The sequence below is a fragment of the Anas platyrhynchos genome, chromosome 1 (genome assembly GCF_047663525.1).
Source record: "Anas platyrhynchos isolate ZD024472 breed Pekin duck chromosome 1, IASCAAS_PekinDuck_T2T, whole genome shotgun sequence".
Classification (NCBI taxonomy): Eukaryota; Metazoa; Chordata; class Aves; order Anseriformes; family Anatidae; genus Anas; species Anas platyrhynchos.
In genome coordinates this window covers 40170618-40185392 of record NC_092587.1, presented here as the reverse complement: position 1 = coordinate 40185392, position 14775 = coordinate 40170618, and the positions used below count along the sequence as shown (strand labels likewise).

General features: G+C 50.4%; 1 long non-coding RNA gene across 1 annotated transcript; it reads left to right on the top strand.

The window, feature by feature from the left end:
* Window positions 1-3523: 3523 nt before the first annotated feature.
* LOC140001428 (uncharacterized) lies at window positions 3524-12578 on the top strand. The gene is made up of 2 exons (XR_011806646.1): window positions 3524-6866; window positions 12307-12578. It is a non-coding gene; the product is annotated as an uncharacterized lncRNA (long non-coding RNA).
* The last annotated feature ends 2197 nt before the right edge of the window (window positions 12579-14775 follow it).

Below are 14775 nucleotides of genomic sequence, written 5' to 3'. Positions count from 1 at the left end.
AAAAATCAAATGCCAGGACACAAATGGAAAGGATACAGGGTATGCAATCCTGGAGTCTAAACTCCCCTGCGTATTTGGTGAAAAGGAGACCTCTTTCAGGTTTTATGTGTTCTTTCTTTGTGTCCTACATGCAAGATACTCCTCAGAGTGCAGGTTCCCCTGGCAGAGGTGTGAAGGGTTCAGGTGCATGAGGCCAAGGACACTTGGGAAGGGCTGATCCTAAACTCACAATGCTGACAAGATGCTTTGCATTGACTCAACACATTTAACTCTGGCTCTCAGTGGTGTGCAACGGGAAGGGGAGGTGGGGATTGGGTCGAGGGGGGCTGTTTGTGTTCATCTCTGGTTTCAGTCAGAGCAGCGAGCCTGTGGAGCCAGCTGGGGATATCTGCTGTCTGCAGGGCGATGACGCCCGTTCCCACCAAGCTGCCAAAGCCGCAGGAGCCAGAACTGGCAGGCGTTCAGAGGCCAGCCACCAGCACTGCCGGGGGCACAGCCCCCACCCTGGGGCTGCGAGCCCCTCTTCGGTTGTTGCGAACGGCTCTGGAAAGGCTTGTGAAGAAGAAAATTTAAAGAAATTAAATAATAATAATAAAAAAAAGAAAAGCAACACTTTATATCAGTAACAAAAGTAGATGTTGACCTCAGCTGCCACATTTGCTTTGTGCCCTGGATGCTCTTGAATGCCCTGTACAAAAGCTGTGCAGGTGCATTTGCACAAAAGAAAGCTGGCTCCCCTCTACCTCTTTTTTACCCTGAATGAAGGGAAGCCTCTTTTTTTTTTTTCCTTTTCCTTCTTCTCCCTTTTCCTTTTCCTTCCTTACTGTCCCAGACACTGCATCACAGCATTCAGTGGTACCAAGTGGAGGTGGTGCAGCTCCCTGCCCTGCTGGTCTGCCTGAAATGTCACCAAGGAATGGATGGAGGAACCAGGAGAACCAAGATGTTTTGTAGGCACACATGTGGGGGTGTAAACCAACAGGCAAAGGGCTGTCCTTCTGCTATGGTCTGCTGCCCTTATTCCTATCCCTGTTCTGCCTTGCTGTTAACATTTTTTGTAACCTGATTGCCAGCAGCTTTCAAGAAAGCATCTGGTCTCCTGCAGGCTGTTGGTTTAACAGGAAAAATAGCTCCAAAGCATGGAATGGCTTGGGTTTTGTTGTTATTATTTGGTTGGGGGGTTGTTGTCAGCGTTTTGTTGTTGTTGTAGATTTTTTTTTTTAATGGACAGAGGTTGGATTTTCTGTTTTTTTGAATCCCTGCTGTTATATCCCAGGTTTTAGGCATAGGGGTGCGTGCCCTGAAGCCACAAGCTCTCCATATTCCTCATGACAATTATGAAGTCATCTGGATTTGGGGCGTAAGGGAGAGGCAGACTGCTGGGCTCGGTGTTTCGCTGCTGGCTAGGCAGGCTGCCTTTCAGTTCGCATCAGCTCCATTTAAGACAGACCAGCAGAGCTCTGTCTGCAGCCAAATATCACTGATGGGATGAGGGGAGAGCAGGTCACGCCATCAGAAATCTGCCCAGTGCTCCCTGCTAAACACAAGCCAGGAGAGGCTCATGGTCCTGGGGACTGCACAGCAGCCAGCTGCACAAAAGAGGCACGCTGTTCAATTTCATATCTCTGTCTAGCTAAATTGTCCACCCCCAGCTGAATTTGTCCACTTTTCTATGTGGTTTGTGCAGAGCTTTTACTCAGTGTTTTCGCTTGTTGCAAGCGCTGGTCTCGGTGCAGTTGGTGGCAGAAAGAAGCACAGCAGAGGCCGCTGATTAAAAGTAATGACCATCTTGGAAGAGGCAGCAGTCGAAGCTGAAACCTCTCAGCTCTCTTCATTTGCTAATGCTGTAAAAGTTGGCAGCTCTTTAAATTGATGATGGCCTGCTAAATTCATCAAACTTTTTTTCTTTTTTTAATAAATAACCCACCAGAATGGCAAATTACCTTTGGAAATAACAGCATTGTGATATTAAGTTCATCTAGAAGTAACGGTGAAAAACGTAACCTATCTACTAATTGTTTTACTTCAATGCCTTTTGCTGATATTGAGAGCTTTAAAGAGCTCAGTAGTGATTTCAATTACTGCGGTATAAATCCAAAAAATGACGGTGGAGTTGGTCCAGATTTACATAAGTATAAATGAGATTTTAAGAAATGTCTGTGTAGTTTCCTTTCAGGCTTTATATCTAATTATCTTAATTAGCCTCTCAATTCAAGGGTCTAATTTCCACCACGGTTAATGAATTGCACTTATACATGGCGGTGAAATTATCTTGCCAGTTTTTAGGGAGCATTCGAAAGACTCCTAATGAGAAAAAGAGCCTCAAACTTCTCCAGCTTTGTTTTTCCGAGCCTAAGGACTAAATATAGTATATATTCCCCAGAAAATGTGAGTGACGGGGATTAGTAATTCATGAGTGATGTGGCCCATTTACAGTCTTAGCTGCACAGAATTCACTGTGGCATGGAGAGCATCAAACAAAACAACCCGGCTGACTTTCATGCATTTAGAACAATGAGGAATAAAGGCTTAATCCGGGCTAAACCCGCAAATGCTCCCTGGGTTTAGTTAACACCGATGAAAATATTGAGTAATAGCTAAGAATTAAGCTGAAAACTGAATTTTAAAAGGCAGAAAAGTAATGAATAAAAGCCCCAAAGTACAAAAAGGGGTAGCTGCAAATGAATTTGTGTTACGTGATAAAGCTGTCATCTGCTGAAAGCTCTTGCAGAAAGTCCTCCCCACAGCCAGGGATTGTGTCTGACTGTCAGTGACTGTCTGACTGTCAAAAGTCCCTTTTGGAGAGGCAGTAGGGTGTCGCTATCAGCTCCAGTGGTCACCAGTGGTCATTTCCACACGGCTTCCTTTTAAAACAGACCTTGGTGCTTGGCACAGGGTCCCCTGGAAGGGCTGCCCCGATGTTTTGAGCTTGGCCACCCTGGAGGGGATGGGTGTAGGGGGGTTTATGTGGCAAGGTTTTGGTAGCAGGGGGGGCATAGGGGTGGTTTCTATGAGAAGAATCCAGAAGCTGCCCCATGTTAGGTAAGGCCATTGCTGGCCAGAGCTGATCCAATAAGTGATGTTTGCCCCTCTGTGAGAGCAGATTTAAGAAAGGGGAGGGAGAAAATGCTGTGAAACAGCAGCTGGGAGAGTGAGGATTGAGAAGCAGCTCTGCAGGCCCCCAGGTCAGTGCAGCAGGAGGGCAGGAGGTGCTCCGGTATCAGCACAAGTTCCCCTGCGGCCTGTGGAGAGGCCCCTGGTGAAGCAGGCTGTCCCCCTGCAGCCCATGGGTCCCACATGGAGCAGATCTCCACGCTGCAGCCCCCCCATGGGTGGAGGAGCCCCCGGTGGAGCAGGTGGACGTGGCCTGGAGGAGGCTGCGGCCCATGGAGAGCCCCTGCAGGAGCAGGCCCCAGGCCGGAGCTGCAGCCCGTGGAGAGGAGCCCCCACAGGAGCAGGGGTCTGGGGGGAGCTGCCACCCACCCGTGGGGGATCAATGCTGGAGCAGTTTGCTCCTGGGGGATGGACCCCGTGGTACAGAGCCATGTGGGAGCAGTGCTTGGAGAGCTGCTGCCTGTGGAGGCAGGCTCAGTTCGAGGACGGCATCCTGTGGGAGGGACCCCACGTGGAGCAGGGGCAGAGAGGGACCGTGAAGGAGCAGCAGAGACAAAGCGTTAGGGACTGACCGCAGCTCCCATACCCCCATTTCCCTGTGGCACTCAGGAGAAGGAGTTGGAAGAGCATGGATGGGAGGAAGGCGTTTTTGGTTTCTTTCCTTTGTTTCTCACTTCTCTAGGTTGTTAGTAATAGGCAATAAATTTTACTGTCTCCCTACTCTGAGTCTGTTTTGCCCGTCACGATAATTGCTGAGTGATCTCCCTGTCCTTATTTCAACCCTTGAGCTCTTTGCATTGTATTTTCCTTTGAGGAAGGGGAGTGAGAGAGCGGCTGAGGTGGAGCTCGGCTGCCCACCCGAGTAAAACCACCACAACGGGGATGGCTCTGGGCGAGGGCCGTGGGGCCGTGCCCCGCAGCCAGGTGCTGCAGCCATCTTCATGCCTCGCCTCCTGCACAGCTCCTCCTCAGCGGAGGAACAGCAAGCTTCAAATCTCCCGAAATCATCGAGTAAGCTGCTGGATCGAATAACCTTTAAATGACTGGCATGTGTCCAGTTCTTGAGATGCATACTGCAAACCTGGCTCTTTGTTGGGTTTTTGTTATTTATTTTTTTTCACTGTGCTGTCCTAAAGTAACTCGGTAGCTTGACTAAGAATTGCTGTGCTTTCCAGCGGAGGTAATGAGCGGTCCCTGTGAATTATCCTACAAAAGGACTCCTACTCACGGTCTTAAAATATTGCATATTATATCCTCCAGTTGGAAGGCAGAAACTGGCCCTTTCCCTAATTGCAGCTTCTTTTTTGTTCTCCCCAGCCAGTCTCTTAGAGCACAACCCGATATTTAAACCTGCCCCCGTACATTTGTTCAACCCAGTCTTTTTCTGCTGTTCCGGGAAAGGCGAAGTTGGTCCAGCTGCACCACCAGTAGCTGTGGGTAGGAGGAGGTGTTTGTTTGCTGCTTTCTGTTCTCCTGTAGGAATAACCCTGCTCATTTCTGAAGTAGGTTCGCAACCATGGCTTTGAGCCTCTGCTTTGCCTCAGGTAGGATCCGCAGGCACGGGATTTTGCAGCAGTTGGGTAAGCAGCTTGCACTGCTGCTGTGCTCAGAGCGAGCTGGGCCTGCAAACGAGTTGTTACTGAACAGCAGGGCACAAACCAGGTTCTCCTTCACTCCGCTGAATCGCATAAAGCAGCATCTTGCTGGAAACATTTCTTACTCTGGACTTTTCTCCATCACAAAAAGACGTCCATTCTTAATAGCTGTTAGCAATCCAAACCACAAATGTATTAAAGTATATTTGCCTTGTTTATTGTAGCATTTTAATCTGTCATATCCTGCGATGCTAATGTAAATTAAAAAGGCACCCGGTTTCCTCGTGTGGTTTTGATCTGTGTGTATCAGGCACAGCAGCTTGAACTCTGGAAAAAACAAAAGCCACTTCTCCCCGCTTCCCCTCCAAGCTATTGGGAAAAATCTCCCTGTTTCTCTCCCTGGAATCTGCCAGCAGTCCTGCAGTGGCTCCAGAGAGGGAGCGGGGGCAGAAGGGGAAGCCAGCAGCACGCTTTCACAAGAGGCTCTCCCAGATGCAGGTTGTCTCCATTCCTGCGTGCTGCTCCTGCTCCGGCCAGGGAGGTGAACAGCATCACTCCAGGGGTGCAACCTACATTTGGATTCAGTGCTGATGGAAGAACTGCAGATGCACAGGAGTTTTCTATAGGTTTGCCACGTGCTGGAGCCTTTTAATTTACAGAGGGAAGCACCAATGTCCTTTTGCATCCAGCTCTCACACTGGAGTCTGCATTGGCCTCAGAAAACCACAGGCTTTACCTCTCTGCTACAGCTCCATTGCCCAGCACACAGCAGATGGCTTCTGGAGAGTAATTAAACTCTTTTTTTAATTACAATTATTCATGTCTTCTAGGCTTTTTGTCTACTTGAATAGGTATTGAACAGGTATACAGCTGTCTTGAACAGGTATTTTCCAGCCACTTCTCCTTCCCAAATTTTAATTAAAGATGTCCATAGAGCCACTTTCTCGCCATGTGTAAAGAAGGGTTTATTCTTTATTATTATTATTTAATCACCTCCACTGACTTTATCCTGGCCTTATCCTGGGTGAATGCATGCCTGAAAGAGATTCATCACCTCAACACCCTTTTTGTACTGTGGGGCCCAGACAGCACACAGCATTCAGGGTGAGGCTGCACCAGCACCGAACGCACTGGGAGAACGACTTCTTGCGACACGCAGGTGAGGTCCCTCGGGTCACCGCTGCGAGCTCGGGTGAAGCTGTGTCCGCCCTTCCCTGGGCTGTCCCCACCTGGTCCTGCTGCCACATCAGCCCCGGGGAACACCCTGGCTGACACTGCAAACCAGGACCCAGGACCTGAGCAATGGGAGTGTGCAGTGGCTGCAGCACCCAGCCAGCGGTCAGTGTGAGGAACCTCAGAGCAACATCTAACATTTGTTTGTTGAGCCAGTGGTGTGAGAGCTAAGCCAACACGCTGCCTCTCCTCCCTGCCTCCGACTCAGCTGGATTTCTGTGACAACGACGCCTTGTGCAAAGCTCTGATTCAAAAGGACTGCGTTTTCCCCAGCCTGCCCCCTCAGACAGGCCCTCTTGCAGCATCCAATCTCGTGTCTTGGTAATCAGCCTCTGGTTACCCGCGAGGAGGCCTGTCCCTCTTGGAACAAAGCCAGACACTGCATTCTTCCAGAGGAAAATAAATCTCAGGGGCTAATTAATAGCTCCCTTACACTGGCATAAATCTGCTGCAGTCACTTAGAGCGGAGCAGTAAATTGAAAGGACAGTCAGGCGTCCTATTCCGAGGGAGGAGAAAGTCTCTGGAGAATTTTTTTCTCAGTTTCGATTCTTTCCCTTCTGGTTTTAATTTAATTCTTTTCACAGTAAATAAACAGAGACTTCCACATAAATTTTGCTCTGCGTGAATGAATCTCTGTCATGCTCTTTCTCCCTTGTCATTAAGAAATGTTATAGGATGAGCAACGCTGCCTGTATTGAATAAATAGGAAATAACGGAGAAAATAGAGTGAAACAAGTAAATCTTCCTGTCCATTTCCAGCTGAGCTGACTGTAGGGCAGAGCTGGGAGTCACAAGCTGGCACCTGTGGGTGGCTTGCAACCAAAAATCTCCCCAAAAAGCGGGAGTTTCTCCAGGTGCCTCATCCACGTGCAGGCAGCTTTTACCAGTTAAGGAGGCGGAGGACGCGGGATCTCCTACAGCAGGTAAGAGGAGAACATCCAGCTCTGCTTTGCTGGCCGGGGACATCACTGCTGGCTGGAGAGCCACACCAGGATGGGCAGCTCCAGAGAGATCCTACTCAGGAGCCAGGCTTTGCATTACCTACCTGACTCCTGCGTGAGCACCGGGCTGGGAAAAGGGAGTGCTGCACTGGCTTAATTCTACTTTTTTCCCTGCCTTGTGCACCCCCGGCTTTCTGTTTCTCTCTCTTCCTCTCCTTATCTCTCTTGGCCTCGGATGACAAACAGATGTTATGCTCTGGGAGCTCAGCCGCTGTAATGATTTTTTTCATCCTAAGAAACTGAATCCAGAACAAAGCTTTAGGAGAGCAGAGCCAGCAGGGTTGCCTGCTCCAAAACCCCATGGAAACAGCCTCACTGGGGGCACAGCTCCAGCCACAAGTTCTCAGGACTGGACTCCTCCAAAATCCTCTTCTGCTGCTACCCCATGGTGCTAGATGTGGTGACACCATCCAGCCCCAGCCTGCCTGCCAGCGAGTTAGAGCCCTTGGTTTGGGTTGCAATGCAGCTGTAGGAACTGTGCCTGCAGTATATCAGAGCCCTGGAGCAGCACCGTTTGGGGTTTTCTCCTGTGGAAACCCAGCTGGGTTTGAACAATTCCCATCCTTTGAACCGCAGGAGGAGAACTGCAAAGGAGCAGCTCACCTTGCAGCCCCTCACAGCCACCCGGCCTCCCCAGTCCTTGTGCTTTCAGCCTCTGCTTTCTGCAGCCAGAAACATGGGCTCGTGGTCTCCCTGTGACCTGCAGCCTGTGCTGTGCTCCTCTGGGCTCAGGGACTGCCTGGAGAAGTCAGAGCCGAGCAGCAGCCACTGTCTGCCCGTCCTAAGCCCCAGATGCCTTCTGCTCTGCTTTGCCCAGGTGCTCTACCAGTGGTGTTTGCCTTGGCAAAGTTTTCTTTGTTTCTTTTCCCCCTTTATCTCTAAAGAATTGTTTGTGTCATTTCTGTTGCCTGACTGTCCTGCAGTCACCTCAAGCTCTCTCCTTATGGTCCTGCTGATAAGAGCACAGGGGGGTTTATTTTCCTTGGAGGACCATGCACCAGCTGGCTTATTTTTTTGATGCCACAGACGGTTATGTGATGTGCTCTGAGGCTGTTGATTCAGCAGGACCCTTTTGGGGATCAGAGAAGCCCACCCTGATGGTCGGTGGGTAGCCGCAGCTCTGAACTCTGCCTGGCTCCTCCGCATCAGGGCAAGCAAGGGGGCAACGAAGCCAGCCCTGGAGACTGTCCCATGGTGGGCACTGAGCAAGCCTTCCCCCCAGCAGCTCCTGTGCTCCTCAAGCCCATCCTTCTCCCACAACAAGCAGCTCCCTGACCTGGAGCCAGCATCTCCAGGAGGCTCGCAGCCGCCTCATGGGGCTGGAGGAGCTTCAGGTCCACCCAGGCACCACGCAGCACCCCTGCAACAAGGGGCAGCAGACACCGCTTGTCATGCTCCCAGAGAGCTCAGCCACCCGTGCTTGTTCTCGTTTTACCCCTCTGAAGCTCAGCCCAGAGTTTGGCTCCTAAAATAAATGTGTCCGGAGGGTGCACATGCCTGTCTTCCCCTGCTTCATGGGAGAGGTGGCAGCAGAAAGAGAAGGGCACTCGCTGTGCCCTGCTCCTGCTTTTGTTTTGAAGGCTTTGAACAACAACTGGCATTTATTTTTGTCCCTGATAATGGCTCTGTTCCTGCTCTGAAATGAGCAGTGCTAAGCCCGAACAACTGGGGCGTCCTCGTTCAAGTCCATTCTGTTCTCACTGACCGCCGCTCGCCCGCTGCCCAGCGGATGCTGTTGCTGCTTGAAGATGCACAGTTGATGTTTGCTAGCTAGCAACATGTGAATTTAAGCAGAAAGCCTCTGCAAATCCAGAGCACTGCACTGGGGTGGGGCACGGTGCTATAAAACACAGCATGTGGGCAGCACGCCCATGGCACCTCACTCTGCACACGTGGACACGGGGCTGTGTCCTGCAGCATGTGCGGCTCTCGCTTCTCATTCACGCTCTGTGACCACAGCCACAAAACCTCTGAGGAGGCAATTTCCTCACCTCGGAGCTCCTCCAGCCCTCCTCCTGCAAGCACCATGGCTAAAGCACCCGCATTTTGGCTCACGGGCAGCCTCTGTGGGGCAGCATGGCTTTGGGGACATCAGCACGAAGATGCCCCTCAGCAGGACGCATGGTGTCTTGTCACACAAACCCTGCTGGGAAATCGGCTGAGGTGATGGAGAGTTCAGTGGGGCTAGGCGTTTGTCGGGGTAATTAATACCTCAGTGGTGTGAACAGACATTCCCCTGCTTCAGGTAGCTTTGGGTCAGGACCACGTTTACTAGAGCCTGATCCTCCCGTGCCCACTGGAACTGAAACACCATCAGATGTTGTAACAGAAACGCATTTGTCACTCGAGTGTGTTCTCAGTGCATGACGTTAATCCTTCTCACTGCTCAAATGAGAACTATTAAGTAAATTGCTGTTAATTAAAATCACTTTCTAGACAAAGAAGCGAGTTGTGTTTCTCCTGCTCGGGTGAGGCTCGGAGATGGCAGGGATGGGAGCCCCATGGGCAGGCAGAACAGGAGAGGGCTGCAGCAGTGAGACCCTGCACGAGGACACACGGGGAAGGTTTCCTGCCTCAGCCCTCAGTTTTGGCCAGCTCAGAGGGGCTGCTGCTTCTTTGGAAGAGGGACAAAATATTCGTTCAGAGCCTTTTTGCACTGGGAAATGTTATCCCAACCGCTAGCTGGCCACTGCCCATACAGAGCTTGCTGGTATCTCCAAGCACACCCCTAAGTGTTTTCTGATGAGGATTTTCATGCAAATATTAATAAAGTAAAAATCAAGGCTTTTGCTTTGCTCTTGTATTCTTGCTGGAAAGCTTCTGTTTTCAGGCAGAGCAGGTTGAATACTGGAATTTTTCCAGCAGCACTCTCAGCACTTTCCTGACATGAAAGTGATGCAAAAAAAATGTATTTTCAAGGACACTTGAATGAAGTGCATCAGTCTGTGTCATCTTACCAGTGAAATTCCCCAAATGGAATAATTTAAGATTTTTTTTCACGGAGCTTGATGACTTCCAGAAGTCTCTTCTTATCAGCTCTGCAGAAGGTTGTGGATATGTTCTTAAAAAATGTATATAACATGGGCTAGATTGTGTTTGGATCACACTAACCCCTGTAAGAACAAATGCCTGTTTTGCAGTGCATTTCACTGACATAGCAAGCAAGCACTAAGCAGAACTGTTACACAGAGGATCAGCGACCTGACAAAACAGCAGCAAAGCTCTCTGACGTGACATTCAGCAAACACAGCCTGACTAAGGGCGATGCAGCAGCTGCTCAGCAGCTGCATTTGCAGGCCATGTTAAAACCCAGCAGAGCTGTCACCTGCTGCCAGGTGCCGGTGTCACCATTTCCCCTGTGCCTGGGGTAGGCTGCAGCGATGGCATGCTGCGGCTTGCAACAGCAGGATGAAGTTTTGGCTGGCACGAGCTGTCCCAGCACCTCAGCATCAGGTACTGGAGGTGAATGAGCAGGAGCAAGCTGCACGTCGTGTTTCGGGGTGCTGGCAATGCATGAGGGCATGACATGGGGGCAGGCAGAGAGGCAAGCTCGCTGTTTCCTCATTGTTTTCTACAGCCATCACCAATCAACTTTATCTCCAGCTGTATAGAAGCATATGCAATATATATATATATTTAAAATATAATTTATATATATATACATACATATCTTACTAGTAGTGTACTATCTGGCTTGCCTGTTTTCATCTCAGCTGCTTGCCTGCGGTGCCTGTCCCAGCCTGCGAGCCCCATTTGGCAGAAGGGCTGCTGCACCCTGCGCCCTGCAGAGGTGTTTTATGCAGCCTCTTACGTGAATGCAGCCCAGGAGGAGTGCGTCACTTATTCCCTGGGCTGTCGTATATGGTCATAGATGGAGAAAAGAGTTCATCCAGACACGGGGTCAGACATACAAGCCCCTCTTCAGAAGCATCTCTTGGCCCAAAGCGGCTGGTCAGTCTAAGCAGACCAGACAGAGCATAAGTCATATTTTTAATCCATTCAGCAGCTCAGGTGTTTATATGCCTTCTTGCAGAGATCAGGGGAAACGTTTGGCAGGGCTGGGACTCGGATTTACCTTTTCTGAGCCCTGCTGTGACTCGGGCAGGAAGGCCACCCGACTGGGCCAAGCACAGGAGCAGAAGCACCCAGTTCCAGGTGTCTCCTGCCAACCACAGCCACGGCTTTGGCATCACGAATTTATAAGTCTCTCCAGAGATAAATTACCATTTGCGGTTGTAAAATGAGGAGGGTCAGCCATAAAATAGAGAGCTTTTGTTTATGATGGGTGTGTCTGAAGCAGAGCATCCAGCTGCCTGCTGATCCACGTGCTTGCCCTGGGGTTGCTCTGTGTGGGTGCTGTGACAGAAGGGCCCCTGCTGGGTTTTGGCACCCCAGGCTGGTGACAGGGGCCCTGCCCTGCAAGGTGACACAGCCTGACACTGGTTGGGTGGCTGCGAGACGGGGCAGGAGCCAAGGCCTCCCTGCCAGCTGCCCTGCAGCGGCCTGCACGCTTACTGCGAGGTTCGCAGCGCGTGGCCCTCCTGCGCCAGCCTGAGAGCAGCCTGCGGTGAGGAGGCCTGAGCAGCTCCTTGCAGTGTGCAGCGGGACAAGGAGCTGCCGACAGCAGAGGCACTGAGTGTGATGCTAGCCCTGCCTCCAGCCAGCCGGAGCCTCTCCTACCATGGCTCTCCTACCTGCCCCCATAGGAGATCCGCCCCCATAGGAGAGCTGCTCCAGCCCTCTGGTCATCCTTGTGGCCCTCCTCTGGACCCTCTCCAATACGTCCATGTCCTTCTTGTGATGGGGGCCCCAGAGCTGAACGCAGGCTCCAGGTGGGGTCTCAGGAGAGCAGAGCAGAGGAGGACAATCCCCTCCCTCACCCTGCTGCCCACGCTGCTTTTGGTGCAGCCCAGGACACGGGTGGCTTTCTGGGCTGCAAACTCACATTGCTGGCTCATGTTGAGTTTCTCATCAACCAATACCCCCAGGGCGTCCTCCTCAGGGCTGCTCTCAATCCATTCCCCATCACCCAGCCTGTGTTTGTGCTTGGGATTGACCCCCCCCAGCTGCAGGACCTTGCACTTGGCCTTGTTGAACCTCACGAGGTTCCCACAGCCCCACCTCTCAGCCTGCCCAGGTCCCTCTGGATGCCATCCCTGCCCTCCTGTGTGGGGACCGCACCACACAGCTGGGTGGCATCGGCAAACCTGCTGGGGGTGCACTTGATCCCACTGCCCATGTCACCAACAAAGAAGATGTTAAATAACCCAATATAATCCCTAAGTAACACCACTCACTTTTACTCAATATCTTTCAAGCCTGGCTAGGTTTCACGTGTTGATTTTTCTTCTCAATCTGTCAGATGCTGAAACCCACAGAGGACTGCAGCCCGGGATTTTGCAGATTCATCCTGCCTGAGTTTTTCCTCACTCTCATGGAAGCTGATGGAAGAGACAAAGGTACCAGGCTGGCCATTCGTCATCCCTGCTACTGCTGCATAAGCAAATGTGGTGAGGACATCCCCCTGCTCCAGCAGGAGTGCTGGGAGCAGGGCTGGGCCACCCTGAGCAGATGGGAAGTACTCTCCTTGTAAGCCACCATTTTTTAAAATAAATTCACCTCTTTCTTTTGTCACGTCTTCAGTGCCTCTGTACGTGATAGCTGCCTTTGGTGCAGCCTGAAATGTCTCTTTAAAAGGTGTGGGATCTATCAGCAGCATGTCAGTTTAATAGGGTTAAAAATAAAAGTACTAAAATGGGATTTTTTGAACAGCAGTGGCAGCATGTACAACTCATAATCAGGTTCTTGCCAGTGCTGCCCATACTCACATTGCTCTTTCATTAGCAGTGACCGTGCAGCAAGCCGTGTGCCCACGTTGACTATTAGCTGGTTCTCTGAGGCAATGTATCATCAATGGCATCAGAGACTTTTCCAAAATTGGTTCAGACTATTAAAGGAAGGGCAGAGACACGGAGAAGAATGGAGAAGTGACAAGCCAGTGACATGTTCATTCAGCAACTCTTTTTCTACAAACTGTCTCTACAAAAAAGAAAAAGAAAAAAAAATATCTGTGTAAGTGAATTTAAAAGGGACTACAGAGAAAAGAAAAAAAAAAGGAAAAAAAAAAGCCATGTTCATGCTGAGACCATTAATAATGAATCATCCATGGAGATGAACATCCAGCAATTAACTTTCAGGGGAATTAATACCACCTGTTGTTATCGGCTATCTCCAGTCCCAGCCGTAACAGAGGTGTGCTCAGCTGATAACCCAGCCCCAAGGAGTCTGCAATCCAAGCAGGAAAATCAGGTGGGGATGGAGATGTCCATGTCACCATTTGCTTGGTCTGTGTGCTCACCAGCTCCAAGCTGGCAAGATGCTCTGCTCCCCCCATGCCTCCGTTCCCGCATTTACATATCAACATGCAAGCTGAGTTGCCAAATGAGAATGAATAAATATTAACATGAGTAGAGTATTTACTAGCCCTTAAGGGTCTGTTCCTGCACTTTTCATTTACATGAAGGCAGCAGGATTAGTTGTGTGTCTGAGGGCTGTGAGAACAGCTCCGTGAGTGCTGTGCCCCCCTTTTGCTGCTGCACAGGCAGAAAAACAGGCACTTTGCAATTTCTGCTAAGATCAGCACTGCAAAGAAAGAGCGTAAGTAAATTATCTGAAAGATGGGTCAGTCTGAGCAATCTGCAATGCAAGGGATAACTGGGAGGGTCATATGAGTACGAAGCAGAAAGGATAAAGAAAAGAAAGGCTGTGAGGAGCTGGCATGGAAAATCTGTGCTGTGCAGGCGAGCGAGCCCGTGTGTGTGAGACATGGAAGCGCTGGCACATGCACTCCTGTTCCTTTTTGTCACATCATTTATTTATCACTAACTGCTCCTTCAGCATCTGCATCTTAAGTTTGGGGAATCACCTCATAACACCTCCAGCCCATTTAAGTAATGTTCACTTCTGTTGGAAAGGTGTCAAGGAACTGGGCTGTGCGGATGCTGTGCCTCCTGCAGCGACCTGACGGGGACCATCAGGGCAGGGGGAAGGACTTTGCCCTCAGGTGTCTCCTCACAGCACCATCCATCTCCAGCCATGTCCCAGAGGTACATCCCTGATGCTGATGCTGCAGGATGGTGGCCCTCAGAAGCTACCTGCCTTCGCTGGCAAAGCCCTGGCCTTGCTGATGCTCCCTGCAATGCTGCTGCAGGGGTGGAAGCCCCTCACCCACCAACACCCTTCTTCTTTTTCCTTGCTTCTGAGCCTAGCCCGTACCTGGTCATGGTCAGCCGTACATGGTACATGGTCTCCTTGTATTGCAGCCCAGCCATGCAGCCCGCTGGTGCAGGCCTGCCCCAGCAGAAACTCCCAGGATACTCCTCTCGTCAGGCACTTACTCCTCATTTCTCATTTCTCTCTGTGCATAGAATGAAAACAAAGCAAATTTAGCATAACATAGCGTAACACATTTGTGGGTAAGGACCAAGATCCCATTGACACAGAGGCCAGGACTCCACAGCCACATCCCATGCCCTGATCACAGAGGAGTGCACAAACTGTGATACCAGAACTCACCACCGGTCTCATATCTCTTCAGCAGTGGCATGTTTCTGAGCACAACCCCCCTCACTAATACACCTGGGACAGGGCTGTATAACATAAGGACAAATTTCTTCCTGATCCCAGCTGACAATTACATTATGGAGATAAAAACACGTCAGGCTTCTATAATTATAGGACTATGAAGGAACTCAGGAAACCATAGCAGATATTTTATAGACTTGGAAAATGCATTCCTTGGTTGAAATGCTCATTAATAAAGCTTATAGTT